The 19,964-nt window shown below is 38.6% G+C and overlaps 1 protein-coding gene across 5 annotated transcripts in view; it reads left to right on the top strand.

The window, feature by feature from the left end:
* Nucleotides 1–19,964, top strand: part of AASDHPPT (aminoadipate-semialdehyde dehydrogenase-phosphopantetheinyl transferase) — a 108,206-nt gene that overhangs the window by 1,674 nt on the left and 86,568 nt on the right. For 3 of the 5 annotated variants that reach the window (XM_084975926.1, XM_084975923.1, XM_084975922.1), the window contains exons 2-3: nucleotides 15,061–15,308; nucleotides 17,304–17,459. The gene's annotated coding sequence lies outside the window, so the exon portion shown is untranslated. The remainder of the gene's footprint in view (nucleotides 1–15,060; nucleotides 15,309–17,303; nucleotides 17,460–19,964) is intronic. The other 2 variants (XM_084975927.1, XM_084975924.1) reach the window with 1 other exon arrangement.

The raw sequence follows: 19,964 nt of genomic DNA on the forward strand, positions 1-19,964 counted from the left end.
ACAGGGTAAAGGCCTAATAAGTCGCTAAGTATTAAGAACCATCTGCTTCCATATCATCAACTCTTTAAGCTTTCTCCAATTAACCTATCTCCTCGCCGACTGCAAGGTCTTTTCCAGATACTGTCACTATTTTTTCTCATTTATATCTTGTCTGGGCGGACATGGACCAAGAAGGGAGAGATTAAAGGTAATCCAGAATGCCTAATATCAGTACTCCATTGCCGACCTGGTAGTCTGCTGACTGATTTGATTTTTGTTAGTATTTATTTCAGGCTGGTGATTTGACTTAATGTTTATTCTACAATTAAGGTTTTCAACTGAGGTAGCCACAAGTCAGATGATCCCTTGAAATGTGGCTACCACAACTGAATAACTGAATTTTAATTTATTTAATTTTAATTAATCCTAATTTAAAAACTGACGCTTAATTCAGTTACTGCATAACATCTAAGTATGTTTGGAAAACATGAGTTATGTGATCTACTTTTTCAACTGTAAATTTTTTGAAATTGAAATAGAGATTGAATATTTCTGATAAAAAATTAGCATCTGAATTGAGATGTAAAATATATTCAGGATTTCTAAGATTTATCATAGAAATGTAAAATGTCTCATTGGTAATTTTTATACTGAGTATAAGTTGAAATTATATTTTGCATAATTGAGTTAAGGAAAATATGTTCTTAAAATTAATTTTACTTTGAATTTTTAACTTTTTAAAATGAGAATAATAGGAAATTTAATCTTATACATGTAATTTTTGTTGTGTTTCTATTAGACAATACCATTCTAGACTGTGCCTGGCCACAACTTATTAAGTGTCAGAATTAAGAGTTCCCGTTGTGTGGCAGCAGAAACAAATCCAACTAGGAACCATGAAGTTGCAGGTTCGATCCCTGGCCTCACTCAGTGGGTTAACGATCCGGCGTTGCCCTGAGCTGTGGTGTAGATCACAGATGAGGCTCGGATCCTCCATTGCTGTGGCTCTGATTTGACCCTTAGCCTGGGAATGTCCATATGCTGCAAGTGCAGCCCTAAAAAGCCAAAAATAAAAATAAAAGTCTCAGAATTAGAATATGATAGTTAATTAAAATCTTTCTGGAGTTCTCACTGTGGTGCAGTAGAAATGAATCCTACTAGTATCCATGAGGATGCAGGTTCCATCCCTGACCTCACTCAGTGGGCTTGGGGATCCAGTGTTGCCGTGAGCTCCTTAGATCCTACGTTGCTGTGGCTGTGGCATAGGTGGGCTGTAGCTCCAATTCAACCCCTAGCTTGGGAACTTCGATATGCTGCGGGTGTGGCCCTAAAAAGAAAAAAAAAAAAAAAAAGCTTTCAATGCTTATTATTTAACCAAAGGGAAAGAAAAAAAATCACTTTTCCTATCTTTCCCTCAAACACAGTTAAGAAAAAATAACCCAGTGAATGTGTTATAACCTATATTATGTAGCAACAAATGCACTTAACTATCATGCTGTTTTCAGTCTCCATTTTTGCCTTTGCACATGCTATCTCTTCTTCCTTTGCACACGTACTGCTTCCTCCTTGTCTTATCCTTATGACACACTCTTAGTCTCCTTCAAAACTAACTCTTCCCTGACAAGGTTAGAACAGATCAACTTTTCCTTTTTCATGTGAGTTTTACACTTATACATATTCTATTTAGATATGATTCAGTATTGCTATTACCTTTTACCTTTTTATCTTCAGCACTTAGCACATTACCTGGGACTTATTCTGGAAAAAAATGTATTTGATAAATTGACCTGAATATTGACAAAAGAAAACTCACTCTGTTTTGTCCTCTGTGATAACATTGCTTGCATTTTTCATCATCCTCAAGTAAATTATAATGGTTTGTAAAATAACATTAAAAGTTTTTCACCAGCAAATTTCATGGTTCTAAAAAATACTTTGAATTGAAAGCCAATATGTTTCCTATAGAAACTGTTGCAATTAGTTTCCTTTAGATTTTGTTTCCCTTATAACTGAGAAAAATAGGAAGTGTTAGAATATAAGCTATTTTCAAATGGGAATTATTATAATAATAGGCAGAGATGGAAGATTTTAGTTTCAAAGATCACTCTGGTATCAAATCTTGAGAAGTCAAATGCATCTGGCATGTCACCCAGCATCAACTGTGTTTAGGTTGCCATTTTTGATTATAGTAGAAGGTTTGGTTTCTACTGGAATAGCCTATAAAATAATAGGGGCCAGTGTTTACAGGAGAATCATTAAAAATGTTTTTTATAATTATCATTCTGTTCTTCTTCTGGGGAAGCCAAATTCTTTCATGGAGTTGACCATGAAAGAAACAGATCAATTGCAAATCTGTTCTTATAGTTTGGAATGTACGCCCTGGTAATTTTCTACTTGGAGCTCGTTTTTAAAAATCACTTTTGGTATGTATATATTTTTTTATTTATCTGTCCCATTTGACAATCAAAGAGGCCTCTTGTTCAATAACAATTTTAGTTGTTCTGTAGGATAACCACCTGTTTCTTTGAGTCCCCTGCGGAATGAGTTTTTTATGCAAAATAGCGTATATCTTAAATCACCCCATTCCAAATACATCGTGAATATTTAGCAAAAATTGATCAGCCTTTTCCACATGATATATCAACAGAAAAACACAATGCATAAATTTCATTTTAATAGTAAAGATTGATCATAGAGTTTTCTCAGTCTGAGAAGTTACTGTGATTTTTTTTGTAACCTCTTGGTTGTGTTTATGTATGTGCATTCCTGAGGGGACGGACTGTGGTCTTATAATTCCTCTGAACAGTAGCCTTAGTCAATGAATCTATCACTGGTTAGCAGCTGACTGAAAGTTTTTCTGTACTACATTGTCCACTGCTTTTACTTCAGGTCTTCATCAATTTCCATAGAGTGCCTTCTTCGAAACACCACAGCCTGTAGTGTCTGTAGGCAAAGTTTGTTCCCAATATTTCCTATTCAGATTATTTGTTTGTGGGGAGTAATAGTGGCTCTGATCATTATGTAAGGACAGTAACACAAACGTAAATGGAATCATAAATTGGCCTGGAAAACTTGCTTTTGGTTATTCGACCCATTTATATTTTTAAAGATAGGAACTGTAGTCCCTTGGCAACACTTTCTGGGGAGAAAGCATTTCACAAGATCGAGAAATAAAAGAGTACCTCAGATTTTAACCTTTTCCCCATTCCCAAACATGTAAACACTGCCTTTATACCATTTAACACCTTACACCATTCATATATGTGCAAGTCCAAGATATGAAAATACATATTTAAACCACAGTTAATGAGATAGACATGGGGATCCCGGTGATAATCATTTATAAAATAACTTCTAACTTCATAAAGAGATAAGACACTTTCATTATCATATTTTTATTTATAGTCTGCATCCTATCATTTCTGTTCTCAAGATGTTATCTTTTACGACATGTGAAAGGTCCCAGGCCAGGGATGGAACTTGAGCTACAGCAGTGACCTGAGCCTCTGCAGTGACAACACCGTATCCATAGCCCACTGAGCCACACAGGAAGTCCTCAATATGTTATCTTTTAATCTCCATTTTCTGAAAGAGAAAGCAGGTCTGGAGTGATAGACCTGCTCTAGGGTCTCTCCACTATATTGTGTTTTGCTTCAGACTCATGTTCTGCCACTTCAGGTGATCTTTATCAGCAAACTATTTGACCTATCAAACAATTCATGATGTAAGAAACAAAAGACAAAAAAGCATAAAAGAAAATAGACCCGGGAGTTCCCGTCACAGCTCAGTGGTTAACGAATCCAACTAGGAACCATGAGGTTGTGGGTTCAATTCCTGGCCTTGCTCAGTGGGTTAAGGATCTGGTGTTGCCCTGAGCTGTGGTGTAAGTTGCAGACTCGGCTCAGATCCTGAATTTCTGTGGTTCTGGCATAGGCTAGGGAAACAGCTCCGATGCGACCCCTAGCCTAGGAACCCCCATATGCCGAAGGAGCTGCCCTAGAAAAGGCAAAAAGACAAAAAAGAAAAAAAGAGAAAAAGAAAAAGAAAATAGACCCATGTTTGGTCCTATCTAAATTCCTTCCATTTCCATAATTCCCAGCTAGAAAATATAACAACTACTGCAATTGGGGGCTGCTTACTAAATGCTAAACACTCAAGTAATTTGCATATATTTTCTCTTTAAACAGATTTATAGTTAGGAAAACTGAGGCATATAGGATATATCACCATTTTAGGGAAAAGGAAACTGAGCTGAGGAAACTTAGGAAGCTTACTCAAAATCACATAGCAAAGAAGTGGTGGAAATAAGAAAGATTCTCCTGATTTGAGGACCATGCTTCACCTAGCCATTAAGAATATATTCTCTCTGAAAAATAAGCAATTTTTGTAAGTTACCGTAAAGCTGAATAAACTTTCAGAAATCAGTGGTAACTTCTGTAGCTCTTGATAGTTCAAATCAATAACCCCTATTGTATAAGCTATTGTATAAGCCTCAGGTCATATAGAACATCCTACTCAGAATTTTTAATACCATCTCCATTTAAATCCCATTTGGTTCTTTCTTTTTGTACTATTCCTGACCCTATTAGGTTATCACTCACTTTACTTTTTAATATCCTTTTTACAAGCTGATTGACATCATTAAGATATATGTAGATCAGATCATCTCATTGTTCTACTCAAAACCTTCCAATGACTCCAAATTTCATTAAGAACTCCAAAGCTTATGCTTTGGACCCATTTCCTCTTCTCTCTCTGAACTCTCTCACTATTCTCCCCTTCATTCACTCACTCAGCCCAAGCAGTTCCTTCTTAGGGCTTTTACACTGGCTATTTCCTTTGGTTGAAATGTTTTTCCTCCAGCTCTTGGCTTGGCTAAACCCCTCTCCCACATCAAAGCTCGGTCAAATGCCACCTTCTCAATGATACTTACTCTATCTAAACTTACAACCATCCCACTTCCCCTAAAGTCTCCAACCCCACATTTTGCTCATCCTTTATCCCATGGCACTGCTCAACTATAGTTACACTTTATGTCTCCCTCTAATAGACTTTAAGTTCTGTTAAGGCCAGCTCATTTAGTCTTTCCTCTGAATATTTGATCCCTTAACAACTAAATGTATTCATTAAAGAATACATAGATTTGGGGCTCTCCTATTTCAAAGTTTAGTGGATTTTTGTTTGTTACTGTATTGATCTAATTGTTTTTCTTTTTCTTCACCTACACCCACAGCATATGGGAGTTCCTCGACTAGGGAATTAAACCCACACCACCTCAGATACAATGCTGGACTTTTAACCCACTGCGTCACAGTGGGGACCCACTGATCTCATTTGATAATGCAAATTTGTGTGGGCTACTTGCTGATACGTTTTTTCTTAAATGGAATAAATTCAGGACACTGTTTTATTTCTTTCCCTTTTTTGTTTTGGTTCCTTTTAAACCAAGTTAGAAAGGCAAATCAGTGAAGAAGCATCTTATACAGTCAGCATTGCCCTGACCTTTTCCCCTTCTCACTTCTCTGGGGACTTCTCACCACCCACCTCTGGAGCTTACATACTGTTCTGGGGTTTGTTCTCTACCCTTTCAACCAATCACACCCCTGCCTTTTTTTTAAGGAAAAGACAAAGGAAAAACAGAAGTGGTGTTCCCCACCCCTTCCTGCACCCATATGCCTGGGCTTCCCCTTTGTTTCCCTTTTCCACTTAGGCCCTCATGTGTGTCTCTATAGCCACTTTGCCACTGAGCCTTGAGACAAATGTATAGGGAGGAAAAAAATTTTTTTTAATTTTTTTTCTTAATTTTTGAGATGCTTTACTGTTTTCTTTTTTTAATCTTTTTTTTTACATCTATAATTGTATAATGATTATCACAATCCAATTTCACAGGATTTCCATCCCACAACACAAGCACGTTCCCCAACCCCCCAAACTGTCTCCTTTGGAGACGGTAAGTTTTTCAATGTCTGTGAGTCAGCATCTGTTCTACAGAGAAGTTCGGTCTGTCCTTTTTTCAGATTCCACATGTCAGTGGAAGCATTTGATGTTGGTGTCTCATTGTATCGCTGACTTCACTTAGCATGATAATTTCTAGGTCCATCCATGTTGCTAAAAATGCTGGTATTTCGTTCCTTTTAATGGCTGAGTAATATTCCATTGTGTATATGTACCACCTCTTCTTTATCTACTCCTCTGTCGATGGATATTTAGGTTGTTGCCATGTCTTGGCTATTGCAAATACTGCTTCAATGAACATTGGAGTACATGTGTCTTTGCGAGTCATGGTTCTCTGGATAGATGCCCAGGAGTGGGATTACTGGATCAAATGGGAGTTCTATGTTTAGTTTTCTGAGGAATCTCCATACTATTTTCCACAGTGGTTGCACCAATTTACAATCCCACCAACAGTGTAATAGGGTTCCTTTTCCTCCACACCCTCTCCAGCACTTACTGTTTGTAGACTGTTTGATGATGGCCATTCTGAATGGTGTAAGGTAGTACCTCAGAGTGGTTTTGATTTGCATTTCTCTACTAATGAGTGATGTTGAACATCTTTTCATGTGTTGTCTTTTTTGGAGAACTGTCTGTTTAGATCTTCTGCCCATTTTTGGATGGGGTTTTTTTTTTGGTATGGAGCTGCAGAAGGTGTTTATAAATTTTGGAGATTAATCCCCTGTCTGTTGATTCATTTGCAAATTTTTTTCTCCCATTCTGTGGGTTATCTTTTCATTTTGTTTAGGGTTTCCTTTGCTATGCAGAAACTTTTAAGTTTGATTAAGTCCCGTTTGCTTATTTTTGTTTTTACTGTCATTACTCTAAGAGGTGGATCTGAGAAGATGTTGCTATCATTTATATCAGAGTGTTTGGCCTATGTTTTCCTCTATAAGGTTTACAGTGTCTGGTCTTATATCTAGGTCTTGAATCCATTTTGAGTTTATTTTTGTGTATGGTGTTAGGGAGTGTTCTAATTTCCTTCTTTTCCATGTGGCTGTCCAGTTTTCCCAGCACCGCTTATTGAACAGGCTATCTTTTCTTCATTATATATTCTTGCCTCCTTTGTCATAGATTAGTTGACTGTAGGTGCATGGGTTTAATTCTAAACTTTCTATCCTGTCCCACTGATCTATATTTCTGTCTTTGTGCCAGTACCATAAGGTTTTGATGGCTGTAGCTTTGTAGTATAGTCTGAAGTCCTGATTCCTCCAGCTCCATTTTTCTTTCTCAGGATGTCTTTGGCTATGCTGTGCTTCCAAACAAACTTTAAAATACTTTGTTCAAGTTCCGTGAAAAATGTCCTTTGTAATTTGATAGAGATTGCATCGAATCTGTAGATTGCCTTAGGTAGTATACTTATTTTGATAGTATTAACTCTTCTAATCCACGAGCATGGTAAATCTTTCCATCTCTTTGTGTCATCTTTGATTTCTTTCATCAGTGTCTTATAGTTTTCAGAGTACAGGTCTTTTGTCTCTTTAGGTAGGTTTACTCCTAGGTATTTTATTCTTTTGGATGCAGTGGTAAACAGGATTGCTTCCCTAATTTCTCTTTCTGATCTTTCATTGTTAGTGTATAGCAATGCCGTCAATTTCTGTGTATTAATTTTGTATCCTGCGACTTTGCCAAATTCATGGATGAGCTCTAACAGTTTTCTAGTAGAGTCTTTAAGATTCTCTAGGTATAGTATCATGTCATCTGTAAATAGTGATAGTTTTACTTCTTCCTCTTCAATTTGGATTCCTTTTCTTTCTTTTACTTCTCTGATTGCTGTGGCTAGGACTTCCAAAACTATGTCGAAGGGTAGTGGCGAGAGCAGACATCCTTGTCTTGTTCCTGATCTCAGTAGGAATTCTTTCAGCTTTTCACCATTGAGAATGATGTTAGCTGTGGGTTTGTCATACATGGCCTTTATTATGTTGACGTAGGTTCCCTCTAGGCCCACTTTCCAAAGGGTTTTTATCAGAAATGGGTGTTGGATTTTGTCAAAGGCCTTTTCTGCGTCTATTGAGAGGATCATATGGCTTTTATTCTTCAGTTTGTTGATGTGGTGTATCACACTGATTGATTCGTGGATATTGAAGAACCCTTGCATCCCTGGGCTAAATCCCACTTGATCATGATGTACAATCCTTTTAATGTATTGTTGGATACGGTTTGCTAGTATTTTGTTGAGGAGTTTTGCATCAATGTTCATCAGTGAAACTGGCCTGTAGTTCTCTTTTTTTGTGGTGTCTTTGTCTGGTTTTGGTATCAGGGTGATGGTGGCCTGATAAAATGAGTTTGGGAGTATCCCTTCCTCTGCAATTTTTTGAAATAGTTTCAGAAGGAGAGGTGTAAGCTCTTCTCTAAATGTTTGATAGAATTCACCTGTGAAGCCATCTAGCCCTGGACTCTTGTTTGTTGGAAGTTTTTAAATCACCCTTTCAAAGTCAGTTCTTGTGATTGGTCCATTCATCTTGGTTTAGTCTTGGAAGATTGCACTTTCCTAAGAATTTGTCCATTTCTCCTAGGTGTTCCATTTTATTGGCGTATAGTTGCATATAGGAGCCTCTTATGATCCTTTGTATTTCTGTGATGTCCATTGTTACTTCTCCTTTTTCATTTCTAATTTTATTGATTTGAGTCCTCTCTCTTCTTTTCTTGATAAGTCTGGCTAAGGGTTTATCAATTTGGTTGATCTTTTCCAAGAACCACCTTTCATTTCATTGACTTTTTCTATGGCTTTCTTCGTTTCTGTTTCATTGATTTCTGCTCTGATCTTTATGGTTTCTTTCCTTCTACTAACTTTAGGTCTTGTCTGTTGTCTCTCTAGCTGCTTTAGATGTAAAGGTAGCTTGTTTATTTGAGCTTTTTCTTGTTTCCTGAGGTGGGCTTGTATTGATATAAACTTGCCTCTTAGAACGGCTTTTGCTACATCCCATAGGTTTTTGGAGTGTCGTATCTTTGTTGTCATTTGCTTCTAGGAATTTTTTAATTTCCTCTGATTTCTTCAGTGATCCATTGGTTGTTTAGTAGCATGTCGTTTATAGTCTCCACATGTTTGTGGTTTTTGCAGTTTTTTTTTTTCTTGTTGTTGATGTCCAATCGTATAACGTTGTGGCCGGAAAAGATGCTTGATATGATTTCAATTTTCTTAAAGTTACCAAGGTTGGATTTGTAGCCCAGGATGTGATCTGTCTTAGAGAGTGTTCCATGTGCACTTGAGAAGAATGTGTATTCTGTTGCTTTTGGATGGAATGTCCTATAAACGTCTGTTAAGTCCATCTGGTCTGATGCTTCATTCAGGGCCTATGTTTCCTTGTTGATGTTCTGTCTGGATGATCTGTCCATTGCTGTAAGTGGGGTGTTATTAAAGTCCCCCACTATGATTGTGTTATTGTCGATTTGTCCTTTTAAGGTTGTTAGCAGTTGCCTTATGTACTGTGGTGAACCTATGTTGGGTGTGTAGATATTTAAAATTGTTTTATCTTCTTCCTGGATTGATCCTTTGATCATTATGTAGTGACCTTCCTTGTCCCTTAAAATATTCTTCATTTTAAAGTCTATTCTGTCTGTTATGAGTATTGCTACTCCAGCTTTCTTTTGATCTCCATTTGCATGAAATATTTTCTTCCATCCTCTCACTTTCCATTTGTATGTGTCCCAAGCATATTTATAGGTCATGTTTTTGTATCCATTCAGCCATTCTATGTCTCGGTTGGGCCATTTAGTCCATTAACGATTAAGGTAATTATTGATATGTGTGTTCTTATTGCCATTTTATTAATTGCTTTGGATTTGTTTTTGTCATTCTTTTTTCTTCTTTTCTTGTTCTCTCCTCTTCCAGTTTGATTGACGAGACCTGCTCATCAACTCAGGTCCCAAAGTCAGTGGTGCCACAGATTTAAGAAAGAAGGGACAAATAGAGTGGGGATCAGGGGGCTACTGCCTTTGAGAGGCAATAGCAACCCTCTGAGCCAAGTCACGATTTTTATTTGCTGTTTTCTACTTACTTGTATGTATAGAATCGCATGTGTCATTTACAATGTTACTGATCAAGGCTACAGATATGCAAGACACAGACCCTTTGTATTCATAGATGCTATAAATGATTAACCCTCCCGAGAAAGATTATATTGTTTACGCTTAAGGCTATTACACCCATTCCTCCAACTCCCTTAGGGTTCTGGTCATGAGAACAAGAATGTCGATGGCTTCAACGACATCTGGAGTATTTGGCAACTTGTTTTCAAGCAGCCACTCATATGATGTACATTTCCCATCTCACTGCCTTTCCCCCAGGGGTCTAAGAAAGTCATATATTTTCCAAGCCTAGATTAGCATCATTCTTCAAGTGCCATCTAGTTTCTTTGATTCACTATGGTCTGTATACATGCATATCTGGCAAGCCTCCAACATTTGATGACTATCTTTAGTGTTGTATTTGAGTTGATTTTTCTTATTTGTTTATGTATCAATTGTAGATTTTTGGTTTGCAGTTATTCTGAAGTTTTGTTATGATTCTATATATATGAGATTGTTTTACATTGTTGGTCTCTTAATTGTAAGTTCATCTCCAGTGTCCTGCATTTGTACCCACCTCTTCTCATGATTTCTGATTCTGGTGATATAATTGTGCATGGATGATTTCATATCTTTACTGTATATATATCTTTACTGGTGAGCCTTGTCATTTGTGGTATTTTTGTTTCCTGTTGCTGTCTTTTCTTTTCTGGCTGGAGAAGTTCCTTTAGTATTTGTTGTAAGACTGGTTTAGTGTTACTGAATTCTCTCAGCTTTTGCTTATCTGTGAAGGTTTTGTTTTCTCCTTCAAATCTGAATGAGAGCCTTGCAGGGTAAAGTAATCTTGGTTGGAGGTTTTTTCCTTTCATCACATTATGTATATCATGCCACTCCCTTCTGGCCTGCAGAGTTTCTGCTGAAAATCTGCTGATAACCTTATCGGGGTTCCCTTGTATGTTATTTGTTTCTTTTCCCTAGCTACTTTCAATATTTTCTCTTTGTCTCTACAGCCACCTTGCCACTGAGCCATAAGACAAATGTATAGGGAGAAAAAAAAATTTGTTTAACTTTTGTGATGCTTTATTGTTTTCAAAGTACCATCATAAGTATTAACTTATGTGATACAATGAAAGCAGGCTGTTATATCTCATTTTACTGAAGAAACCAAGGCTCAAAATGAAGAAATGATTTGCGCCCAAGGTCATATGGGCTGAGTCTGCACAGCCATATGATACTCTCTCAGCAAGCCCAGCCCCAAATCTGACCTATAACTTGATACAGTAAGCGATTCATTCTATACTCAAACTAGCAAGTGCTAAAGGGAAAGTCATCTCCTTAGAAATGATTGGAAAATCATCTACAAGCACTCTGAAATCTTTAGATGTTATGTCCCTGGTCTTTAGGTGAGAGATTGTACCTACTAGAAAGTCCAGCATGAGAGGGGTAGGTCATTAAGAGTCCAGTTCACTGCACCTATAGCCTTTGGGACTATCAAGGACACTACAGTTAAGAGTCTCAAAGAAGTGTGTTGTGTGTTTGTTGGGTGGAGTAGAGGGAAGCAGCAATGGCTGCTCTCACCTGTGAGAGCTCGTCTGTCACTGTGAATAATTGTGGGCAAGTTTAAAGTTTCCACTAACCAAGCTCAAGAGAAGATTATGTAGAAAGAAGAACTGTAAGAAAAGTTAAAATATAAGGTTATCCTTTTTCAGGACACTCTGGTGAAGAGAGGGGACTCATTAGGAATAAAAATAGGTGGTAGAAGTAAGGACGGTAACAAAGGTTATAGTAGTGACAAGGCTGACATAAGCAGTGAAAGGGCCAGTCCTATCTTAAGACAGATATCAGATCAACAGATTCCAATGAAAGGTTTTAGACATAAAACATAATAATTGTTACTCTATATAAAAATTTCTTATTAATCATCATACTCTAATAACACAGATATCATAATCTCCAGCTTATGAGTTAAAAGATGAGTCAACTGAGGCATAGATGGTTGTATACCTTGTCTGAAGACACACAACTAGTAAAAAGATGAGCTCTGGATAGAACCTAGAACTATTATCTTAAAACCACACTGCCTCTGTATAAAAATTTGTATTAACCAGATTATTAAATTAACTAGAATGCTTAATTCCACGAAATCATAGTTGGAAGTAGCATAATTGTGAAATTTATTTGATCAAGGTTTTCTACTTTATAACTAGAAAAAATTTAGCCTTCATTCAACACTGTAAGCTAATTATACATCTGACTTATTGAAAAGTGAGCCCTTCTATCATTAACTGAGATGCTTCAAAGTTTAAGAAGGATTGGAGTTCCTTTCGTGGCTCAGCAGTTAACAAACCCAACTGGGATCCATGAGGATGCGGGTTTGATCCCTGGCCTCACTCAGTGGGTTAAGGATCCAGCGTTGCTGTGGCTATGGTGTAGGGCAGCAGCTGTAGCTCAGATTCGACCCCTAGCCTGGGAACTTCCATATGCCACCTGCATGACTCTAAAAAAAAAAAAAAAAAAGTTTAAGAAGGACTGGATTACATTATTGACCAATTTTGCAGATTGAGTCACTCAGCTGACTATAAATTAGAAATATGCTTGCTCTATAGAAAGAAAAACAGCCAATACAATTTTACTGCTACTTTGATTTTTCCTTTGCTTTTCTATTATTCAGAGAAACACAATTGATTTCTATTTCCTCTTTCAAATTACCTTAGTCAAGAAACAATAAATCACAGAATTCCTTTAAGGCTTTGTGATTTGTTCAAATAATTACAAAATCATCCTAAAGAATGTAGGATGCTTTATATCATATTGGACCAAAATGTGTGTTTGGAATGAAACACGCCAATAATTGCTTGAAAGATTATTGTTAAAATGACATAGTAGAATAACTTCTATGTTTAATAAAAGATATTCCACCTAAGAGTTCCCATGATGGCTCAGCAGAAACAAATCTGACTAGCATCCATGAAGACATAGGTTCAATCCCTGGCCTTGCTCAGTGGCTTGGGGATCCGGCGTTGCCATGAGCTCTGGTGTAGGTCACAGATGCAGCTCAGATCCCACATTGCTGTGGCTGTGGCATAGGCCAGCAGCTACAACTCCGATTCGACCCCTAGCCTGGGAACCTCCATGTACCATGGGTGTGGCCCCCCAAAAAACAAAAAAAGAACAATGTCTCTTCAGTTCTGTCTCCTAAAGCAAAAATAAAGGGACCTAATTAAACTTAGAAGCTTTTGCACAGCAAATGAAACCATCAACAAAATGAAAAAAACCTACTGAATTGGACATAATATTTGCAAATGATATGACCAATAAGGGATTAGTATCTAAACAGTTCATAAAACTCAATATCAAAAAGACAACTTGATTTTAAAAAGGAATTGTATCTTTAAGGGTAAAAGTGAGTAGTGTCCTCCCTGGCTTTAATCTAATGGAAATAATTATGGGAAGAAGAGAAAAGTACAAATCAAGAAGTTGTGGGATGGGGAGGGCCTTGATGAGTTACTATAATGAGAATGTTTTGTCAGCAAGGAGAGGAGGTTGCTGAAAGGCAGAGGAAGATAATCAAAAGGCTAAAGTAAATTACTGTCTGCTTTAATGATTTTGTCTTGGGCTCAGTTGTCTGGCAGACATGTGCCTTCCTCAAGGGCTACTGCTTAAAAAGTCTTCCATTTCAATGTGGCAGAATGCCCTATTTTCAGAAGCTCAGAAAAAATGATTTAAAATAGCGTGAAATGACAATATAGACATTCCTTATACTCTATGCTTCAATTTCTCTGACTGCAAATAGGACGAATACTTATTTGAACAAATGATTATTTCGATTTCTTTTGTGAGCTTTTTGTGGACTCTTTGGATTCCTTATTAAATAATGGACAGTGAAACAAATTGCATTCATCTCTTGAAGGGCTTCTCTTCTTCTTAAATCATTTTTAACTTTTTCTCCCATTTTTGAACATTCATATAGAGAAGCATATTTTTAAAGTGGAACCAGAATGTAAGAGTAAATATATTTGGTAAAGCAAGTGATTGTCACTATGGCAACAGTAAATGTGTTTGACATTTATTCTTTTCATTATTCTCTGTTGCTATGGTAATGAAACCTTGGATTCTGACACCATTTTCAAATTCTAGTAAAACAAAGCCCTTTTCACCCCCTAAGAAGGAGGAAGGGCCAGTATTAATAATGCACAAGATGTATGAGAATGTTTTCTAGCACCACGATATAGATGATACGAATACAGTTTGCTGCACGTTAAAACTAAAAAATATGCTTAAAAAGTAGAAAAATAGAGGAAAAAACTCAGAAAGCAGAACAAAAGTAAAGCAATCTTTTTGCTATTAAAAATCAGCCTTGGGAGTTTCCACTGTGGCTCAGTGGGTTACAAACCTGATTAGTATCCATGAGGTTGTAGGTTCGATCCCTGGCCTTGCTCAGTGGGTTAAGGATCCAGTGTTTCCGTAAGCTGTGGAATAGGTCGCAGACACTGCTTGCATCTCATGTTGCTGTGACTGAAGCATAGGCCAGCAGCTGCAGCTCCAATTCGACCTCTAGCCTTGGAATCGTCATATGCCGCAGGTGTGGTCTTAAAAAGAAAAAAAAAAATCGGCTTTTTCATGTTAAACATGTGTGAAAATAGCTTTAATTTATGATAGGTGAATTTAAATCATGTATTAATTGATAAAGGAGAATATTTTTGTTTCTTTTTAAGAGAAATAAATAGAAGAATAAGGGCAATTAAGGGACACAGAAATTAGGGAAATTACTTGGGGTTTCAAAGGCTTTTTGTGTTTAAGAAAATATTATATAGAGAGTTGTGAAGATGGCAGAGTAGAAGGATGCTGAGCTGACCTCCTCATTGAGCACATCGAAATCACAACTATGTAAGTGAGAAACTTTTAGTGATCCTGCTCAGCCCATCAGTTAGCATTGCAGTGGGCCCTTCCCCGACACAAGCAACTGCTAGTGAGTGAAGGTTGGCCCCTTCCCCTTCCCTTTCCTCTGAATAAAAGGAGCCTGAACTCAAACTGAGGGAAGATTTTTTTTTTTATACTAGTCTGCCAACTTCTTGTCTACAGATTTATTGGCCTGTCATGCGGTGAGCAAAGTGAACTTGAGTTCGGCATCAATTTTTGGTGAGCCAAGTCAGGAGCCTTGCTGCTTGTGACCAGCTGGCCCCAGTTGGAGAATTTCGTAGCAGCTGTTGGGACCACTTGTCCTGAGGATCTTCCCTTCAAAATTCCCTGAAGTGGCACTGGCTGCCCCAGTACTTGGCAGCTGGAATAAGGAATCGACTTTTGGGAGCCAATGGGTTCCATAGAGTAAGGTAAGTCACTCTGGTGTGTACAACTGGGAGTATTCTCCCCTCTCAATTTGGGATTTTCCTTTAAGAGAAAAGCCAATTTCTTTTGTATTTGATTGGGATACCCTGTTGGCGAGGGGAATTGTTGTTGGACTCTACCTGATTTGATTTGTGAACCGGTTTATCTGCTTTTGTTTTTCATTCATCCATGATGGGATCTGTTTGTGCTTTTGGCATTGGAATTTCTTTGTGTTTCTTGTGTTTTGTTGTTCTTGAACTTATAAATATGGGGAATACTCCTTCTGTCTCTAAGGAAAGCCCTTTGGGGTGTATCTTAAATAAATGGGCAAAATATAGCTGTGGGCATATGACTAAGAAAGAGATGATACTCTATTGCAATAGTGTGTGGTCCCAATATGCATTAGGATCAGGAGAGAAATGACCCCTGAATGGCTCACTTAATATTATCCAATCTTGAAATTAGAATTGTTTTGTGAAACAGCAGGTAAAAATGATGACATTGCATATGTAGAAGCATTTATGCTATTGCATCAGGAGGAAAAGAAGTCAGATGGCTGCCGCCTTATGGTACCGCAATCTGAAAAGAAAACCAAGGGAAAACCTGTTCTACAATAGCGAGAGGGAGAAAATGAGTGAGGACATGCTATTTTAAAACTTGAATCACCGCCAGCTAACCTGCCTCCCCCACTAGCTGAGCAGGCTGCACCAGGGGTTCTTCCTTCAGTCCCCACACCTGACTGTCTCTGTTTCTCCTCCTTATGCGGATCAATTATTAGGTCCTGTGTTAACCCCTGGGACATAAAGTACTGGTTTGCTGTCAGCATCTATGACCCAACAGCACTCAGTTTAGACTGGGAGCCACTTCTGGAGAGAGCAGACTACCTTTGTACCAATATCCTGTAGGAGGCCTGAATGTAGATGGTTAACCAGTTGGTTTCAATGGATGCACAAGCCATTCTCAACTTCAGCTATTTAATTGGAAAAACTATAACACAGCTTATCGAGAGGACCCCCCTCCACGTGACTGAAATTTTTACTTCTATCTTTGCCACTCACTGTATTCGTGGGTGGACATTCACACTCTTATGAACATAATGCTTACTGGGGATGAAAGGAGGTTGGTCACTGACAAGGCTAGAGAGGAAGCACATCAGCTTCATCTAGCAAATCTAGGTGGAAACCCAGAAACAAATCTGGCAGTTCGCACAGCTGAGCCTGACTGGGATCCTAAAATGGAGATATGCCATACCTAGAGCATTATAGGAAGTGTGTCTTAGTGGGTCTTCAAAAGGGGGTACCTAGGCACAAGAGCTTAAACAAAAACTTGATAAGGATCCATTAGTTTCTAGAAAGAATTTATCAAGCTTATAGGTGCTACATGGATACACACCCTGAAGCCCCTGAAAATATTAGAATGGTAGATATGACTTTCTTTGGGCAAAGTGCCCCAGATATAAGAAGGAAATTACGAAAGTTAGGTGGTGCATTTGGAATGAATCCTCAGTTGGTGGATATTAATTTTAAAGTGTTAAAAAACAAGGAACCACAATAGAAGCAAGAGAATGCAAGATGGAATGCTACTTTTCTGGCAGCAGCATTGGATTCCCAGAGGGGGAGTAACTCAGAGAGGTAAGACACCACTGGGGAGGGAACAATGGCCTTACTGTAAGGAGGAAGGGCAGTGGGGAAAAACAGTGCCCTATGCTAAAGAATAAGATATGGTAGAAAGAAAGGAACATTCTGATGAGGAAGGCACCCAATTCCAGTTTCCCTACAGGAGTCCTAAGTAACTGACAGTGAGGGACAAGCTGATTGACTTTCTGATAGATACAGGTGCAATATGCTCTGTGATAAACACCACGGTGGCATGGAAAACATCCCAATCTATCCCAGTTGTGGAAGTTTTTGGAGAAGTACAAAGTCCTTCTTTCTTACAACTTCTAGAATGCATATTAGGGGACCTCACCCTGAAACACAGTTTTTTTTTATATATTTCAGCATGATCTCCTTTGCAAATTAAATGTTCAAGTAAATTTTTCACCATAAGATCTTGACATCAAAGTCCCATTGGAGCATGCTTTGAGCCTACAGATGGCACTCATGGAGGCCCCAGGAAGGGAGGCAGAGCTCTTCCCCACCAAGGTCTATGAAGAGGTAAGGCCAGCAGTGTGGGTTGATGGCACACCAAGGAAGGCCAAAAATGTGTGGCTAATACAAATCCCATTAAAAAGGGATGCTGGGACACCTAATCCCCTCTTCTCCCAGTGAAAAAGACAATCTCAACAGACTATTGCTTTGTTCAAGACTTGAGGGCTATTAATTAATAGTCCAAGATTCGTACTCCATGGTACCTAATTTGTATACTTTGCTCACAACTATTCCAAGAGTATTCTCAATATAGCTGGTTCTCAGTTTTAGTCTTGAAAGATGCTTTTTTTCTGCATTCCTATTTCAGAAAAGTCACAGCAGCTATTTGATTCTGAATGGCAGGACCCAGAAACATATGCAGTCCAAAAATATTATTGGACAGTCCCATCTCAAGGATTTAAGAATTCTCCTACCTTGTTTGGGGAAATTCTCCTACCTCATTTCTAATAACCTTAGAAAGTTAATATTGGACAAAGGACTCTTACTGCAATAAGTAGATGATTTGCTCATGGCTAGCCCTACATATAATAAGTGTCTACCCAATACCATGAGAACCCTGAACTATTTGGCCACTTGTAGATATAAGACCTCCCAGGAAAAGGCCCAAGTATGTAAGCAAAAAGCCACATATCTGGGTTTTGCCTTTTCTCAAAGACAGCAGAGTCTTTTTTTCTGATAGAAGACAGGCAGTTGCAGGCTTGGGAATACCCAAGACTCACGTACAACAGAGAGGGTTTCTGGGAATGGCAGGCTTCTGTCTGATTTGGATGCATAACTATGGGCTCATAGTAAAGCTCCTCTACGAGGCTTTAAAGGGACATGATCTTGAGCTCGTTCCTTGGACTAAAGAGTGCCAAACAGCCTTTGAAATAATAAAGACAAAAATTAGTCTCAGCCCCAGCTTTGGCACTACTAGACTTACAGAAACCTTTCAAATTGTATGTCCATGAGAGACAGGGCATACGTCTCGGGGTGTTCAATCTCTAGGGAATATCCCTTGACCTGTTGCCTACTTCTCAAAACAACTAGAACAGACCATGAAGGGATAGCCCCCTTGCCTTTGAGCTGTTACAGCTAAATGGGACATACTTCAGGAAGTTCACCCTGGGGCAACCCTTGTATGTCCCTCAGCATGTCCTATCTTTACTAGAACAAAAAAGGGGGCTATTGGTTGACTTCTAGATGGGAAAGTACGAAGCCATTCTCTTGGACAATCCCAATTAAGACTTCAAGTTGCTTCAGCCCTGAATCCAGCCACATTGTTCCTGATTGATGCTGCACAATCCCCAGAGCACCACTATCTGCATGCCCTTGAGCTGATGTACTCGAGCAGACCAGACTTGACAGACCAACCCTTGGCTGAGCCAGATATGGAATGGTTCACTGAGGGAAGCAGCTTCATGGACTAAATGTAAACAACACTTCGGGTATGTAGTGGTAACCCTTAAAAGTGTTGAAGCAAAAGCCCTGTCCCCAGGGAGCTCAGCTCAAATGCCAGAGATCATTGCTCTGACAAGAGCCCTACTGCTCACTGAAGGGAAGCATGTAAAATATTTACACAGACTCTCACTACGTATATATTCTTTAAGGTGCATTCTCACAGGGCTATCTGGAAAGAAAAGGGGCTCCTCACTTCAAACAAGAAAAACATAAAATCTGCTTCTGAAATCCTGTCACTATTAGCAGCAATCCATAAGCTCTTACAAGTAGCCAGAAGGCACTACCCAGGCCACTAACATGGTGAAACCCATATAATAAAAGGCGCCTGGTTAACTGACCAAGCTGCAAAGAAGGCAGCAATGGAAAAGGATTATCAAGCCAGGATAGGGTCACTTCTCCCACAGACCAACTTGTCAAAATACCAGCCAGTATATTTAGAAAAGGACAGCAAGAGGGCCAAAGAGTGGAGATTCACTCCTGACCATACCTTGCCTGACTGAAAATGTAGTACACAAGGAATTGTTTTGATCCCTGAGGCCCTCCTGAACCCTTTGCTATAGCTTATCTATAATAGTACCCATTATGGAAGAGCTGCCACCTTGCAATGGATTCAAAAACAGATAATGGGGCCTAACTTACAAAGAACCATCCAGTGAGTCACTTAAAAGTTGCATGACTTGTGCTAAAAATAATCCAAAGACTACTGTCAGACCTCCCCAGATGGCGGCCCAACACAGAAGAACCTGCCCCACCAAGGACTGGCAAATACACTTCACTCAAATGCTTCAGGCCGCAGGAAATTTTAGATACCTGCTAGTATTTGCGGACACTTTCTCAGGATGGGTGGAAATATATCCCACCAGGATAGACAAAGCCTCTGAAGTGGTCAAAGCCCTCCTTGAGGAAATTATCCCCTGATTTGGACTACCTAACTCCCTTCAAAGTGATAAGGGACCTGCTTTTATCTCTAGCAAAGCCCAAAAAGTGTCTAAAGCACTTCAAATTAACTGGAAACTACATTTATCCTGGAGACCCCAATCAACAGGAAAGACCAAGAAAATGAATCATACA

This window comes from Sus scrofa, chromosome 9 (genome assembly GCF_054392235.1).
Source record: "Sus scrofa isolate SSC_HxYL_T2T_F1_AM1 chromosome 9, Sscrofa_HxYL_maternal_Yorkshire_Landrace_v2.0, whole genome shotgun sequence".
NCBI classification, from domain to species: Eukaryota; Metazoa; Chordata; class Mammalia; order Artiodactyla; family Suidae; genus Sus; species Sus scrofa.